Below are 16,060 nucleotides of genomic sequence, written 5' to 3'. Positions count from 1 at the left end.
TTTCTTTGTAATTGTAACAGAATTACTGAACGTCAGATGTTGCTTGCTTCCTCTTTTTGTTTAAAGGAGAGAAGTATTATATCCAGAAACTTTTCCATATTACTTGCTCAAACCGGTTCTTAGAATTGAGAAATTTCTGAAGCCTGACGTGTGGTGTTGATTGTTTTGGTGCCACAGAGATGTATGCGTCATAATTGTTTATTAGGGATGCACTGCTATCTTTTTGGAAATTCCTGTTAAAGTGACCATTTTGCCACTTATGTCATGACATTTATTTTTGGAATAAAATACACAATTACAGACATTAACAAATATCTGTAGATCTTCCACATTTTGCTTATACAAAATTAAACAGAATATTCCTTCTACGATTTATTAAATATATGAGTATGTATTAGTAGAAACATCAAGTAAGATTGGGAGATGTTTTAATGTCTTAATATTGATTAGAAGGTTGTTATATTTAGATTACATTTGCAGTAGTCTAACAATGAATAAAAATTAGTCTAAAATAGGGCTGCATAATATAACGGTTGCTCAATATGTCCCCCCGCAATAGTCACATCGCAGGATATGCAATGTTAAGTTGGGATCATATAGTTGTCCAAAAATTAAATGTAAAACACACTAGATTTGTGGAAACACTGCAGAATTGAACCACAATAAAGTGAAATTTATCATCTCAGAGTGTCCGTGGGGTCTTAAAGTCTTAAAATGTCTTCAATCTCAAAAGCTAACTTTTAGCCTTAAAAAGCCTTAAAGTCTTAAATCTGAAGAAATGTTGTGTTGTTGGTCTTAAATCTTTAACAGGTCTTAATTTTCATTTGTTCATGTATAGCTGCCCAATCTGGTCATTAACACTCATACAAATACCAACAATCCATCTCAATAAAACGTTTTATTTAAATAGAGCATTTAATTACTTTCCTTACAGTAACATTTGCTTATAAGTTCTCCATTTATTTACTGCTGAGGATAATGAACTGACCTATATATTTTATTATTAAATTATTATTATGGTAAATTGAAGTAATTTGACAGCTATGTTTTGTTCTATTCTTGCTATGGGTTATAGGGTTTGTGAATGGATATACTTAAAAATTAATACAAAAAATTCAAACTCAATTATTATTATTATTTTATTATTAAATGTATAAAATTTTGATAGGGCAAGTGAAAATCTTTTCTAACTGGGATATTCGAAAAAAAAATCCTTAACATTTTGCTCTGTGTAATTCTAAAATTTTATTTATAATGGTCTTAAAATGTCTCAAATTTAACTTTGTGAAACCTGCGGAAACTCTGTCATCTGCATGTGTTGTTAAGGCCCATAACAATGTGAGCATTTTAAGAGAGTTTAATGCATTTTAGATGTACATAAAGAAGTCTGATACAAATGTATTTTGTTGAATATGATAAACTATGCAGTGTTATTTTACATTTGGTTATTCAACTTCTATTACTCTCTCTAGAAAACAAAGCATGGTTTATTTCATATTGATATTTGCTCCATTGTGTTAATTTATGACTGTAGTTTGTTTATCATATGTATATAATAAATTACATAAAATATATTTCTATTTCACCCCCTACAAAATAATCCCAATCCATCTAAACTAATGACTTGGCAGTGAAGCTATTTAAGTCAGCTGATGAAATTGTATTTATATCGCAATACGTATCGCAGAGAAAAAAATATTTCAATGTCACATTTTTCCAATATCATTCAGCCCTAAACTAAAAGCACGATAGAACATTGACGTTCTCGTACTGTGTTGTTTGCTCTCTCACGTTTGTTATTTTAAATATAGACATGCAACAAGCATGCACTGCAAACGATAGAAAGTACTTTGTCATGCATTGTAACACTGGAAAAACTCCCAACTTTTCAGAATGCCACAAGTGCACCGGATGTCACGTGACTACATTCAACCATTCAGCTTCTCACTTTCTGTGACAACATTGAAAACTGAGCTTAGATGAAAGAATCGCTGTTCATCATGGTTTTTCAATTTGAGCTACTGCAAAGGATTTTCAGTGCTGAGAATGAATGCATCCAGTTGTAATCAGAATGCATTGCTTTGGGGGAGAAGGAAAAAAGTGGTGCTTTGCATAAACAGTTTTTAAATATAATCTTTAGGAAGTCGAAGGGATGTTTTTAATTCTGCACATTTTTAACGTTGAGCTTTTTATTTGGAAAAATTACACATTTTAATTTTGGCTTTTAATTAGTCATTTGAATATGAGTTATGGGCCCTAATTTGAATATTAGTCCATCCCTCCATATTATTTATCTGTATTCAATGGCTTATCTCCCAGAATAAGTCCTGTGTTTATTCAGTAGTGCTTTTTCTTTCTAGCTAAAGCAAGCTGTAAGACTGGGATTTGTGTTGTTTAGCTGACAAAGTTGCCTTGGCAGTTTGAAGAATCTGTCTTTTATTATTTAGTTTTGTCCAGTTTGCATTCACTTTCCTGTTCTGTGTGCAAACAGCAGTGCGATTTTTACTGAGTCAACAAACAGATTGTGCACTCTGACCTTTTTGGAAGCACTGAGTGGGACACTGGCTTTCGCTAGAGATTTATTGTACTATAGTAGGATCTGTCCTCAGTAACCTGTAAGCTGTTTGAGGAACTGTTTAAAATGGATCCAAAAATTGGCCCACTACAAGTCTCCGATTCATATCCCATCTACCATTTACTGCTGTTCTGGATGTTTGTTGCAAACAAAAATGACGAAAGGTGTTTTAAATAACACACACAGTCACATAAAAAAGTTACTTGCTTTAACACAATTTTGAGGTGTCAGGTTGCACCGGATTTTATTAGTCCACTGGGAAACAGTTTTGCCTGAGGAGGAACTTATATCTTTGGCAAAATTTGCCTGGTTTGTAACATTATATTTTTAAGAGCTGTTCCAGAGTTATTTTCACTGGTAATGGGAAGAAAACAAAATAACCTCAAGCTCAGCTGTTTATTTTTTAATTAAATAGATAGTTTTATACATTTATAATACATTTATCTTCTGTATAATCCTATTTAAAAACACAACTCCATTCATTTGAGCTAATGGAGCGATAGCCTTTCCTGCTCAAGTGTGTGAAATTTGGCTAAAATAGACTGCTGTGTTACATTTACATTCACAAATGGATGAATATAAGATTATATATCACATATTTGTTTTGGTTTTCTTCTCTTCATGTAAAACTGCAATAGTAGGTTCTGTTGTTCTCTGTGGCGTGGTAAAATGTCAGATCAAAAATAGTGAATACATTTCCCTTTAGCAATCTTGGAACGCAAAAATGCATCTGATAAACATCCCCAAGCCCAAAGCAGCCTAATTATATACAACTCCCTTAAGACTGATTAGTCGACTAATCATTCAGCTAAACCATCAGACTAATGGATTTCGAATGCATGCTGTTTGGCACATGCCTAAATCAGACTTTACTCCCGTAGTCAATAATCGGGAGACTGTCCAACTAGCAGCAATCCGAGTCTGGAGTGTGTCAGGGTTAAAGGTGAAGTGCTGCTGATTTTGAGCTAGACAGCTGAAATGATGCTGCGCAGCAAAGACAAAACAGCCATTCTCAAACATGTCTGGGGAAATACCACCCGCCTATTCAGAATACAGATTACCCTTCTGGATGCTTTGTCCACAATACTGCTCCACAGATAAGTAGCTTTTACTTATGATGAACCCATTGCAATTTTGTGCATGATGGATGTTGTATTACTTGAGAAGCAAGGAAGGCGGAATAGACGGTTGATCTATGGTATTTTGACTGCTAAAGAGGACGTCTTTGAGGCGCAGATTCAGTAATGGAGTTTTTTAGGAAGGGAAATCAGTTTGAGCATCATTCAATGTGAGGACACAACTGCACTGCTTTTAGAGAGCTTACACATGCTGCATGACACATTGCTTCTTTTCCCCTCACGCTCATAGTGCTGATGTGGCCTATTTATAGCCGCTGAGGGCCTTTGGCTCTGTTTGATAGCTTGTTTTGTACTTTATAAGAGCCCTTGGCTCCTCGTCTGACATCTCCTCTGCAAAACCTGGGACTCTATTTATGATGCATCTCGGTGGATTGAAATTCTTTTCCATCATGCCAATGTGTGCAAAACGACATATTTTCATATTCATCACTGTAGCCTTTCATTGCACAAAGCTATAGTTGTGCTCACAGAAAACGGACTCAAAAATGTAATAAGACCAAGTTTGAGTTAATCTGTGCATTAATAAGAATCAATTTTGATCATTGAAAAATTGTAAGTGTGAACTTACCAGATGCTGCAAAATCTATCAAAACACCGCTATGTGGACGGCTTTTATATTTCATAATTCGAATTCTTAATAAATAATTTTAATGTTATAAAATTCCATACTGCTTACTGACTCTCTTTACTGACAGATTTTTGTCTAGGAATGGACTTTATTTACAATATTAAAACTATGCAAATATATTAGTTTTATATCAATATGTGTTAAAGCCACAGGGACAATGTATGGGCCATATTAATTCAACATAGGCTCATTCTGAAAATGTAGCCCTATATACATTTCTGGAGATCGCGAATTATGTAGCCAGTGCTACGTATGGCTGTATTTTATCTTTAAAATGAACACTATGAGGCATTATGACGCCGTTCCTTTTTTTGCTTACCTCCATATGGACTGCTTTTCCACTGTTACCAGTTTGTCCGGTAGCTTGACACGTACGTTGGTGGACTTGAAATGCAGAGCAGAGTTGACTGCGATGACCGAGGTTTAAGTCCAGTGAAAAACAGTTCCAGAAAGCCGTTAAGACAAAAACGGAAGCCAAAAAAATTAATAAACAAGTAAATAACAGAGTGAGAATGTGGTAAAGTCTGAAAAGTCGTAAAAAAAAAGTCTAAGGCCAGGGCTTTTTCTGGATTGCTGAGATTGGGTTTAGGGAAGGGGTGGGCGGGTAAATTGGTGCTTTTTAAAATACTATTGGTTGGGTTTAGGGAAGGGGGAGGGCAGGGGGATCGATCGGTTGGTCAGTCAGTCAGTTGACAGCGACCTCTGGTGGACTTTTGCGAGAAGAGCAGGCGCTAATGGCACTCGTGAGAGAATTTAGGGATCTGAAAAAGCGTGCACTGTGGCCTCTGGTGGACTCGAAAACAAAAACTGCAAAATAAAGTAATCGGAATGAGCCTGGGTTGTATTAACTAATGTTTCTCACACACATATTGGCATAAGTTCACATAACATGACAGTTGTAACCTAAATCTAATTTTCATTTGCAACAATGGAATTCATTTACTCTGCATGAGGTTGATAATGTGTTCATTTGATGAAGACTTGGATTAGATTTTTCTACTTTTCAGTTTTCACTTTTCCTTAAATGTAATTTCCTCAGGCTGTATGAGAAAAAGAAGTGTGGACTGATCTTGCATGTGATTGTGTGGCTCAATCTTTTGTCCTTTTTATTCTAGACCAGAGCTTTACAGAACTCTAAAGCTCTTCTCCCAAGATGCTGATTAGTTATAAAGTTGTGCTGGTGAAAAAAAAAAGAGGGAGGGAGAGAGAAAAATATGGGAATGACGTGTAAGAAAGGCTTGTGGTATTCCACAGAACTGTGTCACTGAACTCACTCTTCAGAAATCCCATATAGGGGCTTTTACAAAAATGTCACTGTCATCACATTTATTTTTCCCGAGCACTGATCGAAAACCCACCACATCTCAGCTTGAATGTTAGAGGTCTATCCACCATACTGACCCCAGATAAGCATAATTCCCTTTTCCAGCACTTTGCAATCACAGCAACAAGGCCATCAACACACAGCTGGGAAGGAAATTGAGGCAGAGATACAGACATGGCAAACAAGCTCTCAAAAAAGGCAGCTATTTTTAATAGAGCTCCCAGGATCCCCAGACAGAGGGAGCACAGACGTTTATTTGGAGAATAATTCTCTTTGCTGCTTTTCTTTAAGCTAGCCGAAGCACTTAGCTGCTAAAAGACTCATTACATTCAGAATGGTTTGCACTTCTTGTCTGCAAGTTGGAAAGTTTAGCTTTTGTTTTTGAGCATAGAAGAAATCTCAACTGGTCTGGAGTTCTTAATGGAGATCCTCTTTTCCACAAAGGAATCTTTTTTTATGTTTGTTTTTATTTGGCAAATTCATACAGTGGTGTAGGTTTGTCAAATCACTAGAAATGGTTTGCAGTTGGTTGCCATTTTTAATAATTTTATTATTTTTTTCAATTTGAAGAAAATGTTGAAGGTAATCGGTGTTTAATCATTATTACATAATTAATTCTTTAGTTACTTCATGAAATTAAACATGAATGAACATCTTTTGGCTCATGTAAAGTTTCCAATTAAACAGCTTTACGTTTGTTCATTTGTATTTTACTTCATTTGTTTGTAATGTTGTAATCTTTAAGAAATTTGTTACAAAAATAAGTTATGACTGCTCCATCATGTAAATAATTAACAACAAATCGGAATACACAAGAAATTCTATTAGATTAATGTTTGAACTGCCTTGTGTGCCATTTATATCCATATAATTTGTGTTGATTTAGATCATTTAAACAATTGAATTTAATATTTTAAAGAAAGCTGTAAATTATAGCATGTCAAATTATAGCAATGGTCGAGTAATAGGGCTGTCTTTGTAGTGTAGTGCAATTGTAATTGAATACATTTGGCAGAGCTGTTTTTTAGATCAAACATGCAATAATAAGTTGAGTTTTTTTTTCCCACTGTTGTACCAAAAGAATAAGAAATGCAGCGGTTCTATGTAAAAAATCGTATCGTCCCACGGTTTGGTGCACCCAGTGATCCGCGTTTCGGAATATGCATTATTAATATTGGTTTGGTGATGAAAACAACTGCAAAAAAGTTCCACTTTTGTACCCTTCCGATTACCTTTCACATGCAAAGACCTGTCCAATCACCTTAGAATTTAAATCTGTTGTTGACATCACGTTTCCTTGTGCCGCTCTGTGTGGAGTTTCTGTGTGTTTTAGTATGGCAAGTAAAGGACATACAGTGCAAATGTGCAGGTGAGGCCATGAACACAGCACATTGCCATGAGTGTTTCAACAGACAGTCGATGTAAACTCAGACAGACACGCAATTTTAGTTTATTTTTTTGGTGGTTGTTTCAAAGATAGCCTAGATCAGTGGTCACTAATAAGCGGATCAGTGTTCTGTGTCTAGACCCAGAAGGGTCCCATACGGACTCGGATATACAGCCTATTTTGCGCTGGTCTGTTACTTCAGTCCTGCTTTTGCTGGGCGTTATTCTGCACCCAATCCCTGCCACTATTTATGCATTGTTTACCCACTGTCTGACAAGAAACGTTTTCTTCTCAATGTACCGTTCCTGCTGAATTAAGAGAGAAGATAAATTATAACAGAGCTCTCTGGAATGATTGGTAATAATCATGCGTTGTTGCCTTGGTAATGCAAGCATAATGTAAACAGAAGTAATCAAATATCTAAAAGTGCTCAATTATTTAGATGTGTTGACAATTATTATCTGCATAATTGGGTCGAGATGTAAAATAGAAAAAGGGGAATTTAAGCTTTTACTCTTTTAATCATTTTTTTTAAACATGCAATTTTCAGAATGTCCTACTTTAATTAATAAGAAAACATGCAAATCTACAGTCATGTGTAAAGCCTGATTTATTGTCATGGTTTTTACCCAATAATTATGTGTTTTTTTTAATTATGTGTTTTTCTTGTTTTTTTTTCTTGTTTTTTTTTTCTGTAGCCATTTTTTTTTTATCAAGCATAGCACATACCGTACCATACTGAAACCATGACCGTAAAGCTGTGATACATATCGAACCTTGAGTAGACTGAACCGTTGCAGCCCTAGTAAGAAGTACTGCGCCATCATTTTTCAGTACATTTGCACACTATTCACATCCAGTTTTGGATAGTTTAACTGTGCAAAATGTACTGAATTTCCAATTTTACCTAATTTTAATACTATACAGCTAATGTAGATAACTGACATGTTAGTGTTTAGCTATTAGTTTAGAAAATAGCTTCCGTCATATTTCCAGAATGTTTATTGTAGCAATTGCACTTTTCCTTAAAATACTTGTGTATGTAAAATATTGAGTTATTTGTGTAGTGAGAATATAGCGCAATGCAATATTGCAATACTTTGAAATATCATATTCCCACTTCACCTCTAGTGCATTATGGGCCAGTTTTCCTGGAAGCAGAGGTTCATGAAGGACTGACCTGGAGTCAGTGATTAGTACAATTGGAACAGGTAATTAGCAAGGCAGCTGTGGCAGTTCAGAGGTGAGCACCAGCTTTAGACTTCTGGCAGACAGCTGGACAGACCGACGGGCCACCTGGTCAATTTACTTCCTTGTACGTACACACGCACACACATACACACGAAAGGCTTCCTGCCAAACTTCCTGTGCCTCATCAAGGCTCAATCCTGATTAATTTGTAAGCCTGGGCGCTGCAGAGAATAATCATGCTTTGAATCAAAAGCGCTTTAATTTGTAATTTGACTCATTTTTCACTCTCGCGTGGAGTTGATTTTAATTCTAAACCACTCTGCGTTGGCCTGTTATGGCAGTGATGTGTGCATTGGGAACTCCAGAATGTTTTGCACTTCTGTCATCTCTGACTGGTGGCAGGCTCAGCCCGGTATGGACGTTTCCAATGGATTTCGTTGTCTGTCAGTCTAACAATAAGACTTTGACAAATTGAGTGACCTCATGGCTCAAAGCTTCTCCATTTGTTGCAGTGCAGTGACATCACTGGGCCACAGCTTGCTTCCACCTCTTTCTCAAATTCAATCGTCGTCGCTGCACCTCATTTCGTGCACTGGTGCACACATCTCAGCTCAAGACCTTGCAGGTGTGTGTGTTTGTGAGGAATAACTGTGATTGTCTGTTTTAGTGAGAGACTGGCAGAAACTCTATTTAAAGGCTGTGGTGTGAAACGCCACCTTTATTTCAGTTACTCAAAAATCAGTTTTTTGTTTGTGAACTTGATGTGCGACACTGAGGAACATTGTAAAGGGGATAATTAGAAACTAGAATAATGTGCCATCACTAACTAGCTCATGATGTGATATACGTGGGACCATACAATACAATATGTCATGATTCAGAACGTAGCATTTTAGCATAGTAGTTTTCAGTGTTGAATCTAGAAGGACAGCATCTACTAGATTATTTTCAGTTTTCTTGAGCAGTTTGTTTGGCTTTTGTTTTGCCATTCCAATCCAGGCATTCCACTCTGAGCTGTTCAGGACCATGTTGTCAGCTGCTTTTCTGTGTCAACATTACACAAGACAAGTAATTCATGACATGAGTAGTAGGCATTTAGCAATTTAATAAACTCATCACTAATTACCTGATATAACTTAATATTTTCCTACTAACATTATTTATTAAGTAAAAAATAAACTATTATCAAGATTAGGGATGCTCATAATAACCGATTCACTGTTAACCAGTGCATTTTTAACCGCTTAATAGGATCAGTTAAACGATTAAAAGATATTATTTTTATTTTTCTAATTGGCTTAAATGTTAAATGTAAAAAAACATTTGTTAACTCGTGAGATGGTCTTTCTGAAATGTGCTTTGCATTGGAATCAAAGCTTATAAAACATGAATGCAATGCATGAATGTCAACATACGAGCCTTGTCATTGTCTTTCATTTAATGCCACGGTGTACATGAACCGCGAGTGAGAGAGGAAATAAAAGCACACAAGCTCTTAAGGTAAAACCAGACGCTCAAGTTATTTAAAATAATAACTTCTAATTAAAATGTTGACAGAGGTTTGTGATATAAGAATAACAGCGCTGCATTAATTAAATGCATATTTTTCGTGGAGCTATTGATTTAAGGTAGCCTGATATTTTTATTTGACGGAAGAAAAAAAACATATGATTGAAAAAACAGCCTATGAAGGTTCTTAAAAATGCAATATTTAATGTGTCACAAAATAGACATGTCATTTTTTTTTATTAAATAATAATTTAATATTAATTTGACTAGTTAACGGTTAATATTCGGCTAACGAGTGGCGGTTGTTGGTTGACAAAATTGACCGAAATGAGCATCCCTAAGCAAGATTTTAGACAATATTGTTAGTCATACTGTTGGGGTGTTGAATGATAAATCTGATTGGTTTAATTCTAGCTGATTTCTTGAAATGAAACTTGGCAACAGTAACACAGTCTTTGCGTGTTGTAAGTGAAATAATTGACTTCAGTGCATTGAATTAGAAAATAAATACTCCAGTGTTATCTTTTAAGAATTCATTGGCCAGCCACCAACCTTTTCTTTCTTATTCTTGTCTGTGCTAGTTACATTTATGTCTTTTTTATTTTCAGTTTAATCCTTCATTGTTGAGAAATAATAGTAATCCCAGGATTTAAGCTGAAATATAATTCCGGTTACTGCTTGAAGCCATTTAGGTGGTGCGAGTCAATTATGACGACTAGTTCTGCAAGGACGAAAACACTTTTTACAAGTTGGAATCTCATAATTGTGGTCGTTCTGAAACACACCCTGTGTTCAGTACCACCAGATCAAGCCAAACAGTGCTTATTTATGCAGCATGTTGGCTTAAGCATTTTAGATGAAATACTGAGACATGCATTTAAATGATTGATAAAAAATAGTCTTGATATGCATTGCCAGAAGGCGCTATTGTCTGATTCCGGGTGGAATCAGTCATACAACCACATACATTCCATGTGCTTCAAAGTGTCAGCAGGAATGGGGTGTTTCCTCACTTTCGTTCTGTTATTTGTCTTTCATGGTTAAAGACAATGGACTTTGTGATCAATACCACCAAATGTGCTCTGTTTTATCAGATTAAATCAGCACATTTCCTCACTTCAGATGAGTTTTTTTCACTCTCTTTCCCTTTCCCTCTGCCTGCCTCCCCTCCCTCCCAAAGGAGCCAATCAGCTCACAGACTCTCCTCTTGACCATCATTGGAAATGAGCAAGAAAGCATGGTGCAGGCCTGGAGAGAAGGAGAAGGAGAGGGAGAGATAAATGGGTGAAAAGACTGTTGAACAGGCAGCCATCTCGTTGCTCATTTTTCAACAGGCTTCGGTGTGTTTTTAATAGCAGTGTTGGTGCGTGAATATGCATTCATCTTAGGATGAGAGGCAGAAAAGCTCAGTGCAGCTAACGTGAATCTTCAGGATGCCACACATTTATTAATGCTGTTTGCAGTACAATTACTATTGCTCACCTTAAGTACTAAACTTTGGCATGGAACTCATTTGTGCTTTGGGCATGAATCATTCCTAAAATGCGACTCTGTGTGCTATTAATTTTCTAAGCAAGATTATGCATTTCCCTTCCCTACTGGGTGATACCACAGACGGCCATGAATAAGGAGGGAATGAACTAAGCCATATCTAGAGACTAGAATCTAGACTTAGGGATGGGATGGGTAACTAGTAATCATCTAGCAACAACCCGAAACACCCATACTAGAATTCTGTATTCTGTTTCTCTAGCTGTCAATTTGCCCAACAAATTAGTTTTGGTTTGATTTGATTTAAAAAAAAAAAAAGTTTATTTAAAGTGAAAATGGTTTATTTTTATAAAAAATTTTTGTTAAGCCATTAGATAAACCATTAAATTTTGTTAATCTTGAGAAACAAAATATTTCAACATATTTTTTTTGTAAGTCAGGCGGGTCTGATGCCTTTTTTTAGACTTAATCAACATTTCATTTTAAGATTTCAGTGCTCTGAATTAAGGTTGTGCGATTTTGGAGAAAATATCTAATTATGTGTGTGTGTTTGACATTTCTTTTGCGTTTTTTTTTTTTGTAGTCAAGCTTCAGCTGAATAATGTGTATTGTTGCTTCTTACTGCTAAAATGAAGGAACTGAAAAGGTATTAACTTAAACATTTATTCAAATTTGTTTTTAAATATTCAGAAATTAAATGCTCATTTTTCTCTAGAGCAAACAGTAAACACAAACAAAATGACCTTACTTTTCTGTAAACAAGCATAGTTCGGTTGCGCAATTCTGATTGGGCAGAACGAAAGTGTGCACGCACAATTGGCTAGTAAGACTGTCACACACAGACGCCATGCACGCATTTGCTCTGAGCAGGGGAAATCAATAAATATAAAAATTATTTATATATTAAAAAAATGTATATTGCATATACCAGCCTCTTGCGATTTTTGGCTAATCGTAACGTTTCAAATTGCGATTGCGATTTGATTTCGATTAATCGCACAGGCCTACTTTGAATGTTCATACATTCCTCAAAGTCTTATCTAAACATACTTTATAAGTAATATCTCATCTTTCAAATAGTGAAAATATCCAATATCTTTTTTGAGAGAGAACGTGTTTTGAATGCTTGAGGATGAATAAAATTGGGTGAGGGTGTTTTTTTGTGTGAATTATTCTTTTAATACAGTGAGGGAACCTTTTAACTTTGTTATTTATACAATTTTAATAAAAAGGAAAGAAAAACAAGAATCTACCTAATACTTTAATTTACATGTGGAAGGTACCGGTTCCTCACAGGTCCTTAATAAGCCCCAAAATGCTTATTTTAAGGTTGCTCTGTGCGCTTAAAATTCTCTGCAACGAAGATTATTGCAACACAAAAGCTAGACTAAATAATACCTTCGCTGACCCACCTGAGCTCCTAACCATACGCATTTATATTAGCTGTGTAAATGCATTTATTTAAATGAAATGCTTATTTATTTTACAGACTTAACAATTATCAGCACAATGTTGGTTACCTTTTGAAGGACATTATTATAATACTTGCAGGATCAATTAATCAGTGGTTTATATTAAGGCTGGGTGATTTGGCCCAAAATCAAAATCTCAATTAATTGAACATTTTAACTCGATCATGATTAATGAATGATTATTTAAAAAAAAAAATTCCCCCTCATAGTTCACTGACAAGTTTCGTACTGTAAAAATGCTCACATATTACAAGTGAGAGATTTTTTGAATGAAGGGTGCATTAATTGACTTTAAAATATTTGAAGGAAACACACACCATCTACTATCTATGATTATTTATTGAACATCAACGCTGAAATGAAAATATACATTGCCTAAATCCAACAGTCACTTTTTTTCTTATATAAAAGTGAAAATAAATAACGTGCACTTTTGGAAACAAAATTAATTATTTTCAATGTTTTTCATATAAAAAGTAGAAAATTAGCAGCATCTCTTGTAAATAAAATTACTCTTGTATATCCTGTAAATAATATTGTAAACGGTGCATTTCTTGAATCTTCTGTAAACAAATATTTTATTGTAAATAATTTTATTGTAATGGAAAATATACTGTCTCAAGGCATCTCTGGGGCAGCTTCCAATCATCGTCAATGTAGTGCAAACATGCGACGTGTAGTTCATTTTTGAGAGGTGCGTGGGTTTGCGTGTTTGCAAAAGCTGCCCCGGACCACATCCGTGCATTCGACGCAAAAGTATAAATCAGCCTTAACAGAGTGGGGTGACGTGATTCTACACACGGTAGGGAAATTAATTTAAAAAATTGACCTGAAAATTTTTGATCGATTATGGATTCTGAATGTCGATTTTAACACCCAGCCCTAGTTTATATGTATTAATACATCGATACATAAACCAGTTCAGTATATGAAAAAATCCGTTTTTAACAGTTGATCATTTCACCCTGGCTATTTAATTTGTGATGCTTGTTGTATATTCATAGTTATAAGGACATCATTTTTACAATTTCCAAAAAATATCTAAAGCGACAAGTTATAAATTTGATCAGTTCAACGTTCCCTGGGAATTAATTGCATGACTTTTGGTTAGCTAGCACAATGTTCTGCTTTTAGAGCTAGAGTAGTGATATTTAATTTGTTTATTTAAGAGATGATAATAATCACCTCAGCCAGTAACTGCTCTGTTAATGGTATCTGAAATTGCATCTCTTGTGTGAAATGGCTTTACAGCATAACATCAATATAAATATGATTCTCTCTTTGTGTGAATTGAGAAAATTGCAAAACAGAAGCTTATCCGCTTTGCTGCCACTCTGTAGTGCAACACACCCTTAATTTATAGGCCATTTGTACCTCGCTGGCATCCTGTAAGTGTGTTTTGTAGATGTATAGCCAACACTATTGTAGCGTCTCTTTTGCCAGATCCTTGCGATTAATCATCAGACTCCAATTGGGAGCTGCACTACTTACTACTAGCACTCCCTATTAGAACAACAGACAGGCCCACAGGGCTGAAATTCGACAGATACGGAGGAGTCGTCTCCCTCATTACCTGTTCTGTGTGAAAAGATGTTTCTCTCAAGGGAAGAGGGGAAAAGATTTGCCTTTGAAGAACAGAAAAAGAACACTGTGGGCTGGAAGAGGAATGTCTTCATTATGCAAACAGGACAGAACAGAAACGGGAGTTTTTGAGCCTCTGATGGCATTCAAGAGATGCTGCTTTTGGATGCGAGTACGCAAAGCAAAACTGGGATGCTCCTGCATATTTAAAGTCGTGACGCTCTTTGAATCTTCTCTGCTTGTCTGTGAGTGTTGCATAACACTACGACTGGGTTAGAAGTGTGTCTAACCCTCTGTGTAGAGTACTGAGAGAGATTCATTTGAGATCCGTTTACACTAATTTGGCCATTTATTCAAGGAAGCTAAATTTGGTCATCAGTTCATCTCTTTTAGGATTTCATTTTTTTCCGGACAAACACTTCAGAGAAATTCCATGTGAATGTCAGCCTTGCCATAAAGTTTTCACCAAAATAGTTAATGTATACATTCAGAAAGGCTGCAACACCAAAGCTCCAAAAACGCCAATTTATTAAATTTAAAAAGGCTGATACAAGGTGTGTAATGTTTCAAGCACACCGGCCCTTCAGCAGACTGAAATAGAAATAAAAAATGCTCATTTATAAATTTTACAACTTGCATATTCAAAACGAAAATACAAAAGCAAATCCTATAATCCATCACAAAATAAAGAAAAAACATAAGATAATATAACAAAGAAAAACAACAAAGTATAGCCCAAAAACCTTTACCAAAACAACATTAAAGAAAAGGACAAATCAAACTCCGCATTTAAATTTGAAAATCCAAAAGGCTTCACTTGGTAACAGTCATTTATTAAGATCTCCCCTCCCCCCTGACTTTAATCAACAACAACAACTTCAATCCCTATACAGTATATTGTAGAGTAGAGACAGAATGCTAACTAAAAAATGCTGCACAACCAGACTTCTAGGATCATGATGTCAAATAGCGCATTGATGTTCAGAAATGTGTATTTTTAAAGGCCTACTTGTCTTAACATCATAACATAAACCACACGGGCACTGAAACATAGATTATGTTAGCTGTCTTGCATGAAATGGAGCCTTGAATTTTTAACTTTTTTTGCTGTATGGAGAAGTGTAAAAGTTTTGTATGTGAATTTGAATTGTAAACAATTCTCACATTTAAAGTTACCATGTGGTTGGTTTATTATTTAGAAAATGCAGAGCGGGTTTTAGATCTGCTTTTACCAACATGTTACGAATATTAGATGTTCTTTTGTGTACTAAACGAGGTGAATTTTCAAGAGATTCTTTGAGGGTAGTTGTGCTCAAAACGTTACACGCTTTTTATCAGCCCTTATAATTTAATAAGTTGTCATTTTTGGAGCTTTGTTGTTGCCGCCTTTTTGAATTTGTACTTTTGCACCATTTGCTGTTTACCTGAGCACGCATTTAAAGTGGTGCGTGCGTGCGTGCGTGCGTGCGCTTTTGTGTATTTTACCAAAATAGCGAAATAATTTCTACGTTTTTTTTTGTGTAAGCAAGTGTTTTGTAGTATTTTAAAAATACTCCTTTATGTCTCTATCAATGTTTTCAAACCATTATGTTTGATTTACCAAGTGCCAATTTCACATCTGTCACTACTGGAGAGATGTCACATCCATAATGAAGCCTTTTCCTCATAAATTCAAAAATGTCAAATAAAATCAATCATTTTTGTTAAATAGTGAGCCAGCTCTTATCATTTTGATTAGCATAGTTTCTTTTGGGTCGTGCAGT

General features: G+C 35.4%; 1 protein-coding gene across 8 annotated transcripts in view; it reads left to right on the top strand.

Moving 5' to 3' along the window:
• Positions 1-16,060, top strand: part of si:ch211-200p22.4 (phosphatidylinositol-binding clathrin assembly protein) — a 101,473-nt gene that overhangs the window by 4,154 nt on the left and 81,259 nt on the right. The gene's annotated exons all lie outside the window — the stretch shown is intronic.

The sequence above is a fragment of the Danio aesculapii genome, chromosome 7 (genome assembly GCF_903798145.1).
Source record: "Danio aesculapii chromosome 7, fDanAes4.1, whole genome shotgun sequence".
In the NCBI taxonomy this organism is placed as follows: domain Eukaryota; kingdom Metazoa; phylum Chordata; class Actinopteri; order Cypriniformes; family Danionidae; genus Danio; species Danio aesculapii.
The sequence above is the reverse complement of the archived record's forward strand: the minus strand, read 5'-3'. Positions and strand labels throughout refer to the sequence as shown.